The 17,988-nt window shown below is 53.8% G+C and overlaps 1 long non-coding RNA gene across 1 annotated transcript; it reads left to right on the forward strand.

The window, feature by feature from the left end:
• Positions 1-7,438: 7,438 nt before the first annotated feature.
• On the forward strand, positions 7,439-17,652 carry LOC309837633. Its single transcript, XR_014298278.1, has 5 exons — positions 7,439-7,526; positions 9,254-9,352; positions 10,681-10,797; positions 14,827-15,129; positions 16,727-17,652. It is a non-coding gene; the product is annotated as an uncharacterized lncRNA (long non-coding RNA).
• The last annotated feature ends 336 nt before the right edge of the window (positions 17,653-17,988 follow it).

The following is a 17,988-nucleotide window of genomic DNA, read 5'->3' on the forward strand; positions in this document are numbered from 1 at the left end:
ATAAATATATCTCCTATCTCCTAGCGGACAGAGTGAGTCCATATTTCTGTGTCTATCTCTATGTGTATCTATATAGCTATGGATAATAGTAGATTAGATCAGTAGATTAAAAACCATGAACTCCATCAGATAGGAATCGGTGAGTGCAGGTGAGGGGTATGTGGATGTCATGCCGTTCTCACAGCTTTTCTTAGGGTTTGAAAGTTTTCCATGTACAAAGTTGGTATGATAGATGTGACCCTACAGAGATCTCAAAATTAAAGGTTTAGTTAAAACAAACAAAAAGAAAGTTGAGGGAAAATAAGAGGAAGACTGCAGAAGCCGTCACCTTCCTGGAGCCCCCCGAAAGGCCGGGGGCGGGGGCGGTAGCAGCCCAGGCTCAGCCCAGGGCCCGTCCTCGCCTCTCCCCCAGCACCCCCTGCTCCGTCAGCCCAGACCCCAAGACGACAGGATGTTAGCAGGTGCTTCTTTCCGGCTCCGTTTCAGCTGAGGTTTCAAAGCCTCAGAATGGTGCAGTGAGATTGCGGGTGAATCCACCCCACCCCAAGTCTGAGGTGCCTGGAGGCAAGAGCGGGGAGGGCTCCCCTTCTGAAGCTGAGTGTGTGTCCTCTGGGGCCTGAGGGCCTGGGGACTGGCTTATTTTCTGTTTTCCAAAGTACTTATTCTGTGCCGAGTCAGGTACAAGAAGGTGAGTAGGTCTCCCTAGGTCTCCGGCTAGTAGGCGGCAGCGCCGGAAGCCCCGTGCAACGTGGCCCAGAGCCGCTGCAGGGCGTCAGGAGAGCCGCGGGGCCAGGGTGGGCGGGAAGCAGCACATCTTGCTAGGAGGGCACGTGCGCCCAACCCCCAACACCACCCAGGACCCTGCAAGTGGGGCTTGACTGGGAGGACCCCTGGTGGGACCCGACTGAGGGTGGATGCTGGGGCCTGGAATGAGGGGGGGGGTGGGCAGAGCTGGCAGGGCATCGAGCCCCATCACGGGCTGCAGCTGGCTCTCCATGGGAGGCCCGTCAAAAGCCGCCCCCAGGAGGAGAAGTCATTGTCAGCCACTGGCCATGCCAGGCCATGGTGGAACCGGCCACATAAGCCTATCTCAGTCCTTAGGCCCAAAGGCCTGCAGGGCCGGCCCCCTGAGCCTGCGAGCGTTCCCGCAGATGACAAAGGCGCTTCGCAGACGCGATTACACTGAGGATCCCGAGACGGGGAGGTGGGCCTGGGATACCCAGGTGGGCCCGAAATGTGATCTCCAGTGTCCCGTGAGAGGCAGGCAGAAGCAGCAGGTTCCGTGGCCGAAGCAGGATGCCCGGCTGCTGGCTGGGAGACGCCCGACGGGCCGAGGGCTGCGAGGAGTGCAGCTCAGGAGGCTGAAAAGGCAGGGAAGGGTCTCTGCCCGGGGGGCTCCAGGAGGAGCCAGCCCTGCCCACGCCTTCTCCTGGGCCCAGGGGTGCGGGGCCGGGCTTCTGGCCTCCAGAAACGTGGAGAATGATCTCATGTTGGGAAGCCACTGGAGCTCGTGGTGACCCGTCACAGCAGCCGCAGCAAACACTCCCCCCTCCTTCGCGCTGGTCCCGGGTGAGTCAGAAATGGAAGCCTGAGACCAGGCCATGAGCACAGAGAGCAGGAATTGACCGCCCCCTCCCATCGCAGGCCCAGAGCTGGGGGGGGCGGCTCGGGGGACCGCGGTGCAGTGAAGTTGGGGCTCAGTAGTTATGAGACTGGACCAGACCCTCGGATGCTCTAGGGAGGCTCGGTGGGAGCTTTTGTTATCAGACACTGACTGAAACACCCGAGGCACCTCCCTGGGCTCCATCCTGTTGGGGGGAGGGGTGGCTACCAGGAGAACGGAGAGAAAACCCGTTCATTGGAGAACTGCTGCTAAGCCTTTTCCCGCACCCAGCTCCAGCTTGGACTTGTGCGTGCACCCGTGCCAGGACCTCTGCCTGCAGAGACCAACGCTGACAGCACAAGCTCCAGAGGTCCACCAACTTGCTCCCCATGAAACTGGTGAAAAGTAGGAAAACAACAAAAAACATATTCAAAGTTTCTGGAAATGGCCCACAGGGTAAACAGAAATGAAGAAACATCTGTTCAAGAACAGGTAACGAAAATTTGATAAGAAAGGTGAGAGTCTGTGATATTTGAACCAAAACCACTGCCTCCCTTCAGTCTCCTCTCAGCTCTGTGAGCTAACTCTCTGCTCCAGACTGTCCTGCCCAGAACTTAGAGCTCTTCCCCCCAGACCCAGAACGCAGGGCCCCTCCCCAGACCTAGAACACAGGGTCCCTCCCCCAGACCCACAACAAAGGGCCCCTCCCCAGACCTAGAACACAGGGCCCCTCCCCCAGACCCACAACAAAGGGCCCCTCCCCCAGACCCAGAACACAGGGCCCCTCCCCCCAGACCCAGAACACAGGGCCCCTCCCCCAGCTCCCAGTAGGCCTTTCTTCCTGGAAGGAGCAGGGTGTCAGCTTTTCTAAAGCTACTCTTGGCCGAGGCTAAGACTGGGTGGGGGGGCAGGTGCCCCTCTCGTGGAACAGGGCTCCACCCTGAGTGCAGTGCGCTGGGCCTCCTGGCACCCTGACCACCCTGGTGGTCCCTCATGGCTCCTCGGGCTGCTGCCCCCCCCTCCCCTCTGACCTCAGGTCCTGAAGCAGGGGTGTTACTCAGAGAGCAGCCTGCCATTGTGCCCTGGGTTCTGCCTGGGGATAGAAACCGGCCATAAAATGGATAGCTCCTACTCTCTTCCTGAAGGGACTGACCTCATTTGCAACAGAGAGCGAAGAAATTCAAGCCTAAAGGTCTCTCAAGGACAGTGTCGGTTCTGCGGGGAGGTAACGCATAGAGGGGAAGAGTCAAGGCACAGGTGAAACTGTAGACAGGCTAGTTTTCAGGAGGCAATTGGGGAATGATCCCAGTAGCAGGAGCCTGTCTGGAGTCAGAACAAATAATGGATCACCCACTATTCCTTCAAAAAAGCCAGAATTTGACGGGGTTCGTTGGTAGAGTGATTTATGACCCAGGGTGTTTGAAAGTTGCTAAGAGAATAGATCTTACAAGTCTTCATCACAAGAATAAAAAAAAAAAAAGTTTTTTAATTAAAGAGAGAACCCTCTTGTCAGCCCAGCAGCTCAGCCTGGCTAAACCAGAAATTCTGTTATCCAGTGGTCAGACCACACTTTCCCCAGGAGGTCTGAACCCCTTCTAAGTCTGTCCTTCCTGGGGTACCCTCCCTCAGCACTAGGGTATCATACAGGCTCCCCTTATATGACTCTTTGATCATAGTTAATAATTCATTCTCCAGACTTCTGTTTAAACTGTGGTGTCCAGTCTCCTGATTGGACCCTGACTGCTACTCTCAGCAGATCCTGCACCATGTGGACCTTCTTGAAAAAACTACTCAGTAATGAAATCTGACCAACCTATGAGGAATTGAAATAAAGAACTCAGAAACAGAAAAGCCATGAGAAAAGGACTGAAGGTGAGTACTGAATCTCTTGTAACACAGAACGAGAACAAAATGGGGAGATTCAGGGCTGCAGAACAGAACGTGAATATGTTATAAATGTTAACAGAGTGAAAGCAACAGAAGTTGCCAGGGTTCAGTGTAAAAAAAAAAAATCCAGTCACCTTATCTTTTGTTGCAGAGGGACACTCATATTTAAAATTTAAATATATGGTTAAAAAAAAAGCACTACAATGTGTTAATGACTTTCATAAACTCTATCTTAACCATACAGGGATTCTTTTAAAGGAACTCACTTTTTTTCTCTTTCCTTTCTCCTCTCCTCCCCTCCCTCCCCCTTCTCATTTTATTTTCATTTTGGAAGTCACATTTCTTATGGTTAAAAAAATTGATCGCAAATCCAGAATTTATTCAGTTTCACTGTTCTTCTTCATATTCTAAATTGCAATAAAATTAATTTTAAGGCTTTTATTTTTTAAGAGCAGCATAGGCTGATATCATAGGAGAAAATCTAAATGATTGTATGGTTCCAATTATATGACATTACAGAAAAGGTATCAGAAAAAGGCCAGTTGTTGACGGGTTCAAGGGAGGGAGGGATGAGTACATGGAACACAGGGGTTTTGGGGGCAGTGAAGCTAATCCACATGGTATTATAATGGTGAATACATGTCATTAGACATTTGTCAAAATCCACAGAAAGTACAACACAAAAAGTGAACCCTAATGTAAACTATGAACTTTATTTAATAATTACATATCAATATCGGCTCATCAATTGCAACAGATGCACCACGCTATAATGCAAAATTTTAATAGGAAAATGGGGGAGGGGAGTGTGAGGGGATATATGAGAATTCCTGTACTTTCTGTTAAATTTTTCTATAAACCTAAAACCGCCACCCCCAATCTATCAATTAATTTACAACTACACACACAGGACTTCCCTGGCGGTCCAGTGGTTACGACTGTGCGCTTCCACTGCCTGGGGCACGGGCTGGATCCCCGGTGGGGGAACTTCCACATACGGTGGTGCGCCCCCCCCCCCCAAAAAAAAAACATGGATCACGACCACCCCTGTCTTAATAGTCACATCTGTCCGTCTATTCGTTCATCCTGTAGAAGTGAGTGAAGCTGGGTAGGGAGAGTTCTATAACATACTCATGAAATATACAGTCCCACTTGTGATGATTTCCTACTGCTTATTTTCTTTGTACTTTCTAAATTGCTTGGATTTCTTTCTGTTGAGCGTGTATTACTTTTATAAAAACAAGTCATTAGTTAAAGTAAAGAAAAAATTTTAATGAACTAACGTGACATTTCTTGCACCCCTGAGTCTGTGGGCAAATATTCATATATTTATATTTGTATATGTGTGTTTGCAGTTTAAAAAATTTAAAAGACCACAAAACTTTATACCAATACCCTTATGCTTATTGATGAGAAATAGGATTACAGGTAGCTTTCTTTAAGTGCAGTTTCTTCTTTTTTTCTTTTTCTTTCTCTCTTTTCTTTTTTCTGCATTGTTTAATCACGTCGTTTCTCTGCTCCCACGCTCTCCGTAACACACACCAGCTAAATAAAAATTCCTTAAATTATTCCAGCTCATTAAATGGCCTCCCCCAGCTCTTGCGGGAGGTCCGCAGTTCCGATCTGAGATGAAGTTGGGGGGAAAACGGGTTCAGAAACTATATGTTATAGTCACGGTATTTAACCTTTACAGGAACCCGTTTTACCGGGGGAGGGATTAAAGAGCAGCCTGGGTAGTGGAGGATCCGGGGATCGAACCACGGTCTCCGGGCGCCGCAGCTTCTCTGCCCGCATCCCTCGGTCGGCGGCCGCGTCTGCCCTCCCGCGGCGTCTCTCGGAACTGCAGGCCGCCTTCCTGTCTGAGAAGTGAGGCGGGGTCTGGGGTCCCACGGGGGCCGAGCCACCGGGGCGGGGCCCGGCCAGGGCCGGCGGCCTTTCCCTCAAGTCGTTCGCGCAACTCTCGGACTTGCACCCCACCTCCCTGAATTAATACTACTTAATAAAACTGAAAACGGTTCCACGAACAGATGACTTTTTTTTTGAAGACGTCTTTTAAAATGTCAGTAAATGTATTGAAAGGGGGAACTTGCACATCGATACTCTTAAGTGGAAAATTGGTGTTGCTTTACACATAATAACAAGGAAACTACGATAAAACCAAGACAGTTATGAAATACTGCTGGATACTGTTTCTCACAAACAGTATGAGGTGAGGGAGCCACAGGAAGACCTGGGGGAGGAGCATTCCGGGCAAAGGGAAGAGCAGGTGCAAAAGCCCTGCGGTGGGAGTGTGCCGGGGGTTTGAGGAGCAGCGAGGAGGCTGCTGGGTGAGGGGTGGGGGATGAAGCCAGGAGGCGACAGGCAGGGGGATGGGAGCACATTCACCGAGAAGCTGACAAGGCTTAACCTGCAGTCCCTCAGCTGCCCAGGTGTCCAAGGCCCTGGCAGGGACCTTGCAATGAGCTCACGCAGTCACAGCTTTTGTAAAACGTGCAAGTGCCTTTCCAGGAGCTCCATTAAAAAAGGCAATTTAAACATTTTGCAAGAAACCCAGGTTGGAGATGTAATATGTTTCCTTTGATAATATTTCATGAATTTCCTGTATTTAATTCATTTTATCCTCTTAGGAAACGTTTCTACGGAAGTAGCATATGCTTACGGGAAAGGGCCCACGTCAGAAACGAGGGGCTCGAGGAGTGTCCACAGAGGCCCAGCTCCCTGCCCGCCTCCTGCTTCTGCCAGCATGTCCCCGGGGTGACCACCCTCCTCAGTGCTCACAATGCAGATTCTGCTTTCCGAAGAGCCTGTACCAGACAAGCAAGCTATCTTCATCACAACTGGTTAAGACCACTCTCTGCCACTCTGACTCCCCCTTCCTCCCAGGTTCCCTCGTTTTGTATTTGTAAGGTTGTATTATTTTTCATAGAGAAGGCCTCCTATATTACAGAAGTTTCAGGCCCCACAAAACCTGGCCCTGCTCTGAGGGTGGTTCACAGACCACAGTAAGACTCCAAGCGAGCTGGGAGCTCAGACAGGGTCCTGAGAGGCGGAGGGATGAGGTCCGACTTAGGGGTGAGGATCAGACTGGGGACACAGGTGGAGGACAGGAGGCAGGTGAGGAGGGCACTGCATAGTCCAGGTGACCGGCATTGGGGGCGGGGAGGGGGCCAGGGTCAGGTTCCAGGTACCCTCTGCTGGTAGCCAATGGGATTCGCTGGTGGACCCAACGCAGGGAATGAGAGAGAGAGAGTTCTTGCCCTGAGCGATGGGCAGGACAGAGGTCTTAGAGATGGAGCAGCTGGTGGGTGGAAAGACGGGGAGCTTGTTTCCAGATGCGGGGGTGTTGGATGCATGAGCCTGGAGTCCAGGGTAGAGGCCAGGTCCGAGGATGATATTTTAGGAAATGTCAGGGCATAGCTGGTGCTTAGAGACTCTGGACTGAGGTCACCCCGGGGAGTTAGGGTAGACAGAGAAAAGGCCCAGGGTGCGCCAGGGGCGCCCCGACATGAACAGACCAGCAAGGGGAGGAGGAACCAGCCGAGGAGCCCGGAGAACTGCAGGCAGTGAGGGACGCGTGTGCTACAGACTGCCGTCCACGACAGCCCGAGGCGGGGACACCACTGTCCTCCCCTCCCTCTGAGGCCGCCCCCGGCATGCCCCATCCGAAGCACCTCCTCGGCCACGCTCTGTCCCCCTCCTTTCTTTATAGCGCACCCTATGCGGCTTGACTGTCGTTAGGCCCTGTCTGCGTCCTGAGGCGGTGACTTTGCGCATCCTCGGATCTGCCGAATCCCAGGGCCCAGCTCAGCACCGGCACCCCGAGGTGCCGAGGCTGCGTCCCCGGCGGGCGGAGGGCACTGCGATCTGAGAGTCGCCGCCAGAGGGCGCCCGGAGCTGGAGGGCTGACCCCGCGGGAGAGGGCCCGAGCGTCCGCACCGGGGGGGGCGGGGAGATCCGGCCGGAGCGGGCTTCCCGGAACAGGAAGACCTTTACCAGCCTGAGGAGGGAAGCAGGATGAGGGCAGGCTTCCCAGGAGGTGACTTTTTAACTGTCCTGCAAAATGAGTGGGTGGCGGGCTGGAGCAGGGCCGGGGGTGCCGGTGGAGCCGGTGGAGGGGCGGGAAGGCCCGGGAGGCCCCCCCAGACTGGGGAAGCGCGCAAATGGCGGAGCGTGGCGATCTGGGCGGACGGCAGGAGTGGCCCCCGGAGCTGATGCGTGCTCAGGCCCCAAGGGGTGGAGGCACGGGGGTAGGCGCAGCGCTTAGCCTTTCCGGTGCTCGTGGACATGGGGACATGGGTGCTCCCACGGGGGCGTCCCCCTGCTGGCACCCCCCAGGCCCCAGCTCCCCCTCCCGGGGAAGGTCTGGACAATGGGGTCCACCTCCTGCCAGGGAGCGTCCCCAGGGCCTACACAGCGCCCTCTCCCCTGCTCCGCATGGAGGGGTGATGAGGGCAGAACCGTTGCTCAGTCACAGCCCGAGGTCAGAGCCTGGAGTCCGTGCAGGTCAGAGGTCAAGGGGCTGCCTGCACGGCTGGAAGGTCTGTGGTCACTGGGGGAGAAGCTGAGGTGACCTCATCCTGAGAGCCTGGAGAGATGGGGGAGGGGTGGCAGGGGGCCCGGCAGGGGGGCGCCTACAGTACCGGTACCGGTACCGGGCCTGCCTCACCGAGGCTGCCTCTCCCCAGGCCTGAGTCTGATCCCCTTAGAACGGGGTGTCGGGGGGTGGCCTGAAGCCCCTTCCAGGTCCTGGGTCCAAGGCCAGCAGGAAGGATTGGCTCCTTGGGTGACCCTCCCACTTTCTGCTGCAAGAGCTTCCAGGGACAGTGTTGTCAATGATAATAATAATAATAAGCTTTTTTTTTTGATGTTTCTATATTCCAGGAACTTTCCTAAGTGATGAATATATTTATTAGATAAGTTATCCCCCAACAATGCCATGACTGAAGAGCAATTTTTGGTCCCCTTCTACAGATGAAAAAACTGAGACTCTGAGAGGGAAGTGACTTGTCCAAAGCCACGCAGCTGGGATGGAGCAGTCTGGCTCCAGAGCCTCTGGGTTCCTAAGGTCACTTGAGTGACCCAGCCCCATACCACGGATAAAGAGACCCTGAACCTCGCCTGCTCTGAGCACAGAGACAAATGTGGCCCCGGATGTCTCCCCCCAGGCAGAGTGACCTGGAGGGCCCCCTTCAGCCTGGGCACTGCTCATCTGGATGTGGGCGGTCAGCCCTGGGTCAGGGGATGGTGCCCAGCTGCCTGGGTGCTGGCACTGGAAGGGCAGCTGTGGGTTAAAATCCTAACTGTACCACTCTCTGCTGTGTGATTCCAGGCAAGTCACCTAGCTGCTCTGTGCCTCAGTTTCCCCTTCTGTAGAATGGAGATGATCATAGCACCTCCTTTAGAAGATTGCTGTGAGGATTAGATAAAACAGTACACGTAAAGCACCTGACTGCTGGTTTTCCATGGGCTCCCATTGGGTGCCCCTGACTCTCCTGGTTCTGGAAACTCTCACCTCACATTCAGCAGGGTGTGCAATAAACCTGGTCTCCCAGACGCAGAGACATCATAAACCAATGTTTCTGAATTCTCCCACTGGTCCTCTGGGTTTGGTATTATTTATCAGACCCCCTCTATGAAGGAAGAAACAGAGGCACTTGCTCTGCAGCCAGAAAAAGGAATGAAGAGGGTGGCTGTGTGTAGATAGGAAGTGATCTCTCTCTCTTTTTTTTTTTTTTTTTTTTGGCCCTGATGCTTGGCATGTAGGATCTTAGTTCCCCGACCAGGGATCAAACCTGTGCCCCCTGCAGTGGAAGCACAGGGTCTTAACCACTGGACCACCAGGGAAGTCCCAGGAAGTGATCTGTAAGTGATATTGTTAGATATTGTAAATTGGGGGGAAACCAAGCACAGAACAATGTGGAGTATATGCTCATATTTGAGTGAAAAAGGGGTTGGGGGATGGGAAATACAGGTAGATTTGCCTGTATGTGTATAAAATATCTCTAAAGTTTTAAACAAGGTATTGATTATTTATCCCTAAGCAGAGGAACTGGGTGCCTGGGGTCTGTGGTGGAAAGGAAACTTCTTGCTGCACACCTACGAAATACCTAAAAGGATGTTTTTGTGTGTTATTTCCCTGAAATAAGGTCAGGGAGGGGAAAATGAATACATTAATTCAGGGGTGCAAATTCCAACACCAACAAGAGCTAGACAAGAAATATGAATACATGTGAGACATTAGGGAGTGGTGGAGACTGAGGTGAACAGTCGTATCCTACCTAAAGGGGCAGCCCTGCTCAACATCAGCAGATTGCTGCCCTGCAGAAGTGCAGGCAGACCCAGAGTTGTCAGAGCTTCCAGTTTCCAAAGAGAAATGGAAATGGGGTGGCCACTGGATGAGGAAGACGGTCAGGGCGACTAGGAGAGCACGGCCTAGGGAGTGGCCGAGCTAGGGGGAGATGGAGGGAAAGTGTGGCAGCCACATCAGCTGACTGACCTATCTGCCATCCCCAACACCCCCTCCCCTGCTGCCTTCCACTTAAGAGACTGGAGAGGAGAAATGACTCACCTTCCCAGTCTCCCTTGCAGTTAGGAGTGGTCATGTGACACAGTTCTGGCTGATTAGATCTAAGGAGTCGGTGGGGTGGGGGGGGTAGGGGTAGGTTCTGGAAAATTATTTCTCTTCATGATAAAAGGGACAAATGCTTTCAGTTCACCCTAAACTTAACCATTCCTCTTCCTTCCTGTCTTAAATGTGAATGCAGATGCAACACCAGGTGCACTAGCAGCTGTGTTGCAAACAAGAGGGAAAAGCCAAGAAATTGCAGAGTTATGAACCCTGACATCACTGGCCTGGTAAAGCAATGCCAGCCATAGCTGATCTCCAAGCTCATTGGGATGGGGGAAAATGCACTCCTATTTGTCTGAGCCACTCTGATCTGTTTTCTATTTTTTGTAGTCAAACACATGCTTAACTTTATAGAAGATGTGTATTTGATAGAACTCAGAAGACATGGGAGAAGGAGAGGCTAGGCAGGAGTCTGTGGAGGGTAAAGGTCAAGGGGAGAGGCTTTTTGTTTGGAGGTGGGGGAGGCCTGATCATGTTTCTGTGGTAATAACTGGCATTTACTGAAAACACACTATGTGCCCTGCACAGCGATTTACACAGATCAACTTATTTCTCACTGCAGTCCTCGGAGCCAGGCCCGGCTATATCTCCACCATAGGGGAAGGAACAGCGGCTCAGAGAAGCAAAGCAGCTTGTCCAGCCGTACGGCTACAGGAGATGAAACAGGATTTGAACTCAGGTAGAAGCTGTCCGGCCCAGGATGGACTCTGACTCCTCCACCTGCCCCTCTTGGGGCCTCAGTCTCCGTGTGAAATGGGGCGCGCCGGGAGCCTGCCATTCTGTGGTCCCGGTGGGGGCGGAGATGTACCAGCGCGAGGAGCTGGCCTCTGCTGGCCCAGCAGGCCAGGGCTCAGCCACGCAACCACGAACCTTTCCACCTCCGTGTCTGGTCCCTCCCCGCTGGGGGGATGAAGGGGCTGGGGCTGGCGCAGCCCTGACGGGGCGCGGGGCGGGGGCGGGGGCGGCGGTGCCGGTGCCTGGAGGGCGCAGCCTGGGCCTCTGGGCTTCAGTTTCCTCTTGTCTGTGACGGGCACCGAACAACACGCCCGCAACATGCCTGCGGCTGCTTGGAAGGCTCGCAGTGACCTAAGCCTGGCTGGCGTGGAGGAAGGGTGTGGACCTCCCCGGCCACCCCCCTCTTGGGGCCCCAGGTCGGCCCCAGGCATTTCCGGGCAGCCTCAGGAAATACCAGCACACACACACACACCCCCAACGCCCTCCGCGAGGCTGACGCCACCACCGACCTCCCCGCCCCTCCCCCACCGGCCGCGGGCCTTGCTCACTTCTCCACTCTGGGCAGTGCCTGGTCACCCGCGCCACCTCCTACACAGTCTGCGCCTCCTCCCTCCTCCCCCTCCAGCTCTCTCTTCGTCGCTTGGAGAAGGGGGGATGGGGGGCAGGCTGGGGTCCCGGTAACTGGGTGGCAACGCCTGACAGGCTAGGCAACTGTGATTTGGAAAAATTTCGGGGGGATTCTGAAAACCTAGAAAAGGAATCACGGAAGCAATCAGGGAAGGCTGCCTGGAGAAGGTGACATTTAAGTCTGATCCTGGGAGACCAAGCCATTGACCAAGGACAGGTGTTTCAGACAGTAATTCATTTATTTGATGAGCATTTATTGAGCACTTGCTGTATGCCAGTCCCTGTGCTAGGCCCTGAGGTCTGGCAGGAGGCAAGATAAGTTTGTGCTCTCATGGGCTTTGCAGTGGGGGAGTCAGAGGCTGCGAAGGGGTAAGCACTACCTCACAATCTGGGCTCAGAGCTACTGAGGGAGGGTAGGTGAGGGGAGGCGAAAGGCGCCGAGCTAGTCTGAGGAGGGTGGCCAGTGGGGGCTTACCCCCCCCCCCCCGCCCCTCAAGGACATTGCACGACTGACGAGGAAACAACAAGTGCAAAGGCTGAAAGTCAAGAGGATGCAGGAGGCTCAGCTGCCGGACAGTGGACTAGGTCAGGAGGCCGCTGAGGATCAGGGCAGGGAATTGACTGGCCCGAGGTCACAAGTGCTGGAACGCAGGGACGTGAGCTCAACCGCAGGAGTGTCCGTAACTTTTTAAAGCGGGCCTGCAGCTGCACAGCCTCCGGAACAGCAGCCAGCCTCCCTTGGTAAGGCTGCCGGGCCACCTGGGGCAGGTGCTGATGGAGGGGACAGCTAACTGCTGGGAGGAGACGCTCCCTGAGAGAGGCAGCAGCGGAAGTTGCCGTGGGATGGTGGAGGCTGTGGTGGCTGTGATGTGGTTTCTCTGCAGCCCCTGTGGTAACAGCCTGGGCGCTGTGCCTGCCCTCCTGTGGTTTCTGCGCCCACACACAGCCCTCGCTGGGGCACCCTCTGTTTCCTGGAGCTCGGACTGGGGCTGGGAGCTGAGCCGGGACCCCTTTCAGTCCCGGGAGACCTCCCACTCTATCTCCTGGGTGGCTACGGCCTCCTTTATAGAAGAGGAAACTTGGGTTCAGAGAGGGATGATGGCTGGTCCAGGACCACACAGCAAAGGGCTGTGTCAGGCACCCACAGCTGTGGGCTCCTCCCTTTCCCTGTCTCATTTCCCCATGCCCCTGAAGGTGATTCCTGGGGTCACATGCAAACGAACAGCTTCCATTTGAATCCTTGTTCTAGCTGGGCTTCTGGGGCGCCAAATGCAGACGTTTGGTCAGTGAGTCTTCAAACGTGATTGAACGTGAGCACAGTTCCCACGCACACAGGACAGGCTCTAAGTGCTATTTACAGCCCCCATTTGTGGAGGGAGTGGGTAAGGACACAGACTCTGGGTTCCAAGCCCCAGGCTGCCGCCTCTTAGCTGTGTCACTTTGCCTTCCTGTGCCTCAGTTTCCTCATTGGTGAAATGTGATCATGAGAGTGACTTCCAATTGGATCGGTGTGAAGGTTAAAGGAGCTAACAGGGAAGTGCTTAGGAGAGGGGCCTGCCGTGGTGGTGTCCATGTGGGTGTCACACCTACTGTGTGCAGTGATTCTGCCCAGAGAAGGTGGCCTCCCAGACCTGCTCCATCCTTGCAGTCGCCCTGCCAGACAGTGCTTCACACCTCACTTCACAGATGGGAGACTCACAGGGTGGGCTTGGAGGTCGCCCAGAGTCTCCCAGCTGGTGAGCGGTGGTGTCGGGACTGGAACCCAGGCCAGGCTGGCTCAGACAGCCCTGGAGTCCCCCCGTGGACAGGGCAGGCTGTGACTCAAGTCTGCAAGAACGTGGGCAGGTGTGTAGGGTAAGCGGGCTTCGGGGTTGGAGGTGAGGAGGGGGCCCCATTTTAGCGGTTGGGGAAGCCCGCTGGGGAGACGGACTGAGGGGATGGAGCGCGGGGCGTCCAGGCGTGTGGGGAAGGGCATTCCTGGCAAAGCGAACAGTGAACAGTGAGGGGAGAGTGGGGCGGGGGCAGGGTGGGCAAGGCCTTCTAGCCGCGGTGGGGCGGGGCTGTGGATTTGATTCTAAGTGTGCTGCAAAGTCCTTGGAGGGCTTGGGAGGGGTGACGCTATTCGGTCTCCCCAGCAGCCCTGCCAGCAAGGCACGGCAGCCCCGCCCCCGAATTGCGCTGAGGAAGCTGAGGCTCTGAGGGTCCCTGTGTGCTGCCATGGTCTGGGGCACAGAGCGGCGGCTGGACTCTGGCTCCCAAAACTGCTCTTTGTGTGGGGTGCCGGGTGCGGCTACAAGTGCCCCCCACCCCCTGACCACAGTCGGATACCCCTGGGCTTGCGGAGTGCCTTCCCCCAGGGACGGCCTGTCTTCCATCGTTTACTCTCAACAAACATACTCGGACATTATGCTCCGTCTGAGCATAATTATGCCAGAACTGTGCAGGGGGAGGAGACACAGGTAAGAAAGGCCAGTCCCAGCTCCCCCTCTCCAAGAAGCTGCTGGACCACAGGGTGCAGAACCTACACTGTCACCGTCCAGGAGGCAGGTGCCAGGATGCCTGTGGCATCCAGGAAGGCTCCCAGGGCAGGGTGACCACTGGATCCTAAAAGCCTATGGGCACTCAGCCAGGCTGACTTCTAGAAGGATCCCAAAAGGTGGAGAGGGGGCTCCAGGCAGAGGGAACAGCACACATGGATGCTCAGAGGCCAGCAAATGCAGGCCATCTGGGGAACCCCGGGTGATGGTTGGGGCTGCAGTGCAGGATCGGGGGAGCCGTGCCCACCGAGGAGCCTGGAGAGGGCAGCCCCTCCCGTCCCCTGGAGCTCAGTATCCTCGTCCACCCAGTGCAGAGCACAGGGAAGCAGAGAGATCAGCGATGGGGAGAGGCCTGGGAGGGCCCAGGCTGGTTGGCAGGTCCCAGCTGGCCACTTGTCCCTCCCGCCCTTGTCTGGGTGTGTGGGCGGCTCACAACCGGCGCTCAGATGAGGAGAACGAAGATGCAATTTTCTCATCTTTCCGTTCAGTACCTCTTAGGCACATTTGCAAAAATTGATAACAAAGTTGCTTTATGTACCCACCTTTTTTTTTTTCTTATAAGAAATTAAAGAAAAAAGTGGAAGGAAGGAAAGAAGGGAGGGAGGGAGGAAAGGAGGGGAGGAAGAAAATAAGGAAGAGAAAGAAGCAGAAGGAAGAAAAGGAGTGGGAGAATTTTTTTTTTTTTTTGCCTTTTTCTGGTCCAAGTGGCCCCTATATTTGCATTGTCTCACCCTTTGGAGTCACTGGCCTCCTGCCCTCTTTTTTGGGACCCCTCTGTCCTGGCCTTTTAACTGCTGTGTCTGTGTCAGCCTCTCCACAGCCTGGCAGCCCTGGCACAAGCCTGCTTCAGCCCCAGCCCCAGCTTCACTAGGAGGAGCTCAGAAAAGGACGGTTGCATGAATGAGCAGAGGTGAGCTGTGTTCCCAGGTCTCTGGACAGACTGGTAGATCCAGACATGCCACTCCATCAGCCCTGGCCCAGGACCCCTTCCTGAGCCAAGGCCAGCCCCTTGGCATTCTTCCAGCAATGCTGAGTCCTGAGCGGATGCGGACCCACTCTGCATGTGGCCCTGGACTGAATGCTTCCTCCATCATCTCAGGACCGTGAAGCAGGTATGACTGGGCACCACATTGCATTGAGTTGTCCTGTGTTCTTAGTCTCCTCAAGTCTGTCTTCTTAGTCTTTCTTGTGTTTCACACAGTGGCAGTTTTGAAAAGTACTGGCCGGGTATTTGTAGAATGTGTGCATGCATTTTTTTAAGGATTATTTTAAAAGATGTTTATTAAATAAAAAAAATAATAATGAAGAAAGAGAGAGGAACAAAGAGAAAAAGAGATGTGAAAAGAAAGAGAAAGGAAGGAAGGAAGGAGAGAAGGAAGAGAGGGTGAGAATAGGTGAAAGAAGAAAAAGGAATGAAAGACTTTGAGGTTTCTGTCAAAAGAAAACTTTGCTTGAGGCAACAGTGGAGATGTTCTTGAAGAAAGCTAGGATGACGCCAGCCTGACTCAACAGCTCTTTTTTCTGGGCTGGTCCGAACTGGTCTGAACAATTAAGAATTGTGTCTGTGAGGTGACAGAGAGGGCTCCTTGCAGCTCCAGCTTCTATGGTTCCTGGTGCCCACAATCTCAGAAGCAGAGAGGGCCGCTTTTCTGATGGTTTTAGCTAAAATCCTGGGGATGGCTCTTATTGGCTGGGCTTGGGTCACATGCCCAGCCCTGAACCAATGACTATGGCCATGGAGATGCGAATTCTCATTGGCCAGCCAGGGATACGCCTGCCCCTGACTGCTAATGGAGAAGGCTGCTCTCAGCAGCTGCAGAGTTAGCAGAAATACACGAGACCAGGCTCCTTCCAGCCATTCTCTCCTGACTCACCCCCTGCTGCTTTCTTCTGTGCATCCTGCGGTCCAGCTAAATCACACCACTGGTCCATGATTCCTGCCGCTTGGTCCTTTGCTCAGCCTTGCCCCTCCCAGTGTTGCTCTCCTTGCTCTCCTCATAACCAGTAATTAGCCACCCTTAAAGTCCCAGCTCAAATGCTGCTGGCTGGGCAGATGTCTCTGAGTTATAGCTTTGGGTGATTATGTTTCAACTCTTGATCCAAGTTGAAAGCTTTATGAAGGTGGAGGGCATCCAACTCATCCGGAAATTTTCTGAGGAAGGAAAAACAGCACCTTTCTGAGGCCAGAGAAGAGCTATGGCCTTTTCAGGGCACTCAGCCAGTCTCTAGCAGAAAGATATCAGGCGCATTTCCAAGTAAGGGGTGCTTTGTAGGAGATGCCAGTCCTTGACTCCCTTGGACTTGGGTGAAATCGCAGCCCTGCCGCTCCTCAGCTGGGCCAGCAGTTATTATTCCCCTCTCTGTGCCTCACTGTGCTCTTCTGTAAAATGGTGAGAACAAGAGTGCCTACCTATCTCACAGGGCAGTGGTGACTGTTTACTGAAATAATGCATGTAAGATGTTTCAGTCCGTGTAGATTCAAGAAAACAATTTAAAATGGTCTGTTGGGACTTCCCTGGTGGCACAGTGGTTAAGAACCCACCTGCCGATGCAGGGGACACGGGTTTGAGCCCCGGTCCGGGAAGATCCCACATGCCGCGGAACAGCTAAGCCTGTGTGCCACAACTACTGAGCCACAACTACTGTGCGCCACAACTACTGAGCCACAACTACTGTGCGCCACAACTACTGAACTACTGTGTTCTCTAGAGCCTGCGTGCCACAACTGCTGAAGCCCGCGCACCTAGACCCCGTGCTCTGCAACAAGAGAAGCCACCGCAATGAGAAACCTGTGCACCGCAACCAAGAGTAGCCTCTGCTCACCGCAACTAGAGAAAGCCCACGCGCAGCAACTAAGACCCAACGCAGCACGCGCCCCCCCCCCCAAAAAATGGCCTGTCTTGGACTTCCCTGGCCGTCCAGTGGTTAAGACTCTGTGCTTCCAATGCAGGGGGTGCAGTTTTGATCCCTGGTTGGGGAGCTAGGATCCCACATACTGTGGGGCGTGGCAAAAAAAAAAAAAAGCCTATCTTGTTTGCAGTGTTCATCACTATAGGGGAAAAAGCCTGAAAAGTAATGGCCAATAAAAACTACAAATGTTGGGTCATAGGTTGAAAACTATATATTAAGCTGATGCTGTGTTTTATTGTTACACTTCATGCCCTTGGGAGGAAATCTGAGGCAGTTCATAGAAACTTGTTTTTGAGGCATGATGAGAGGTTTGGAAGAAAGGTGTTATGCAAATCTCAACAGAATTATCAGTAAATACTGCAAATATAAAAGCCTGGAGGGACTTCCCTGGTGGTCCAGTGGTTAAAACTCCGCGCTTCCAATGCAGGGGGCGCAGGTTCGATTCCTGGTCGGGGAACTAAGATCCCACATGCCACGTGTGGCATAGCCAAAAAAAAAAAAAGCCTGGAGCTGTCAAAAAATTAAATGAAAACTCTTTGGAAATGGGGTTGATGACTGTTATTGTCAGGAATCTGGGTACCAAGTCAACTGGCTGAGGGCGAAAAGAGAATTCAGCTGAGTGGTGGTCGTGCTGTCCACCTCCCCAGTGTGTGTTCCCCTCCCATAACTGTCCCCCCAACTCCAGGGGGGAGCCCTGGTGGGCCTAAGCCAATCACCCTGATTCCTCATCGAACTCCCCACAGTTGGCTCAGGGATGGGCCCGTGATCCAAGTTCTTCCAATCAGAGCAAGGCTCAGGTATTAGTTTCCTGGTTTGCAGAGAGAGACAGTCTTATCCTGGCTACAGGTGTGAGGCATGGGTCTGCTACAGCCAATTTAGAGCCAATCAAGACACCAGCCCAGGAAAATCCTGACATGCTTGGGGGGTATATGTCAAAGAAATGGAGCCAGAACCTTGATCACCTGAAGCTCTAGCTCTGGAGAGTTTAGTTAAATGAGCCAATTAAAACCGATTATCATTTAAGCCAGTTTGAGCTGGGTTTTCTTTTGAAATAGTCGTAA

Source organism: Grampus griseus (assembly GCF_964374135.1).
Source record: "Grampus griseus genome assembly, chromosome: 20".
In the NCBI taxonomy this organism is placed as follows: domain Eukaryota; kingdom Metazoa; phylum Chordata; class Mammalia; order Artiodactyla; family Delphinidae; genus Grampus; species Grampus griseus.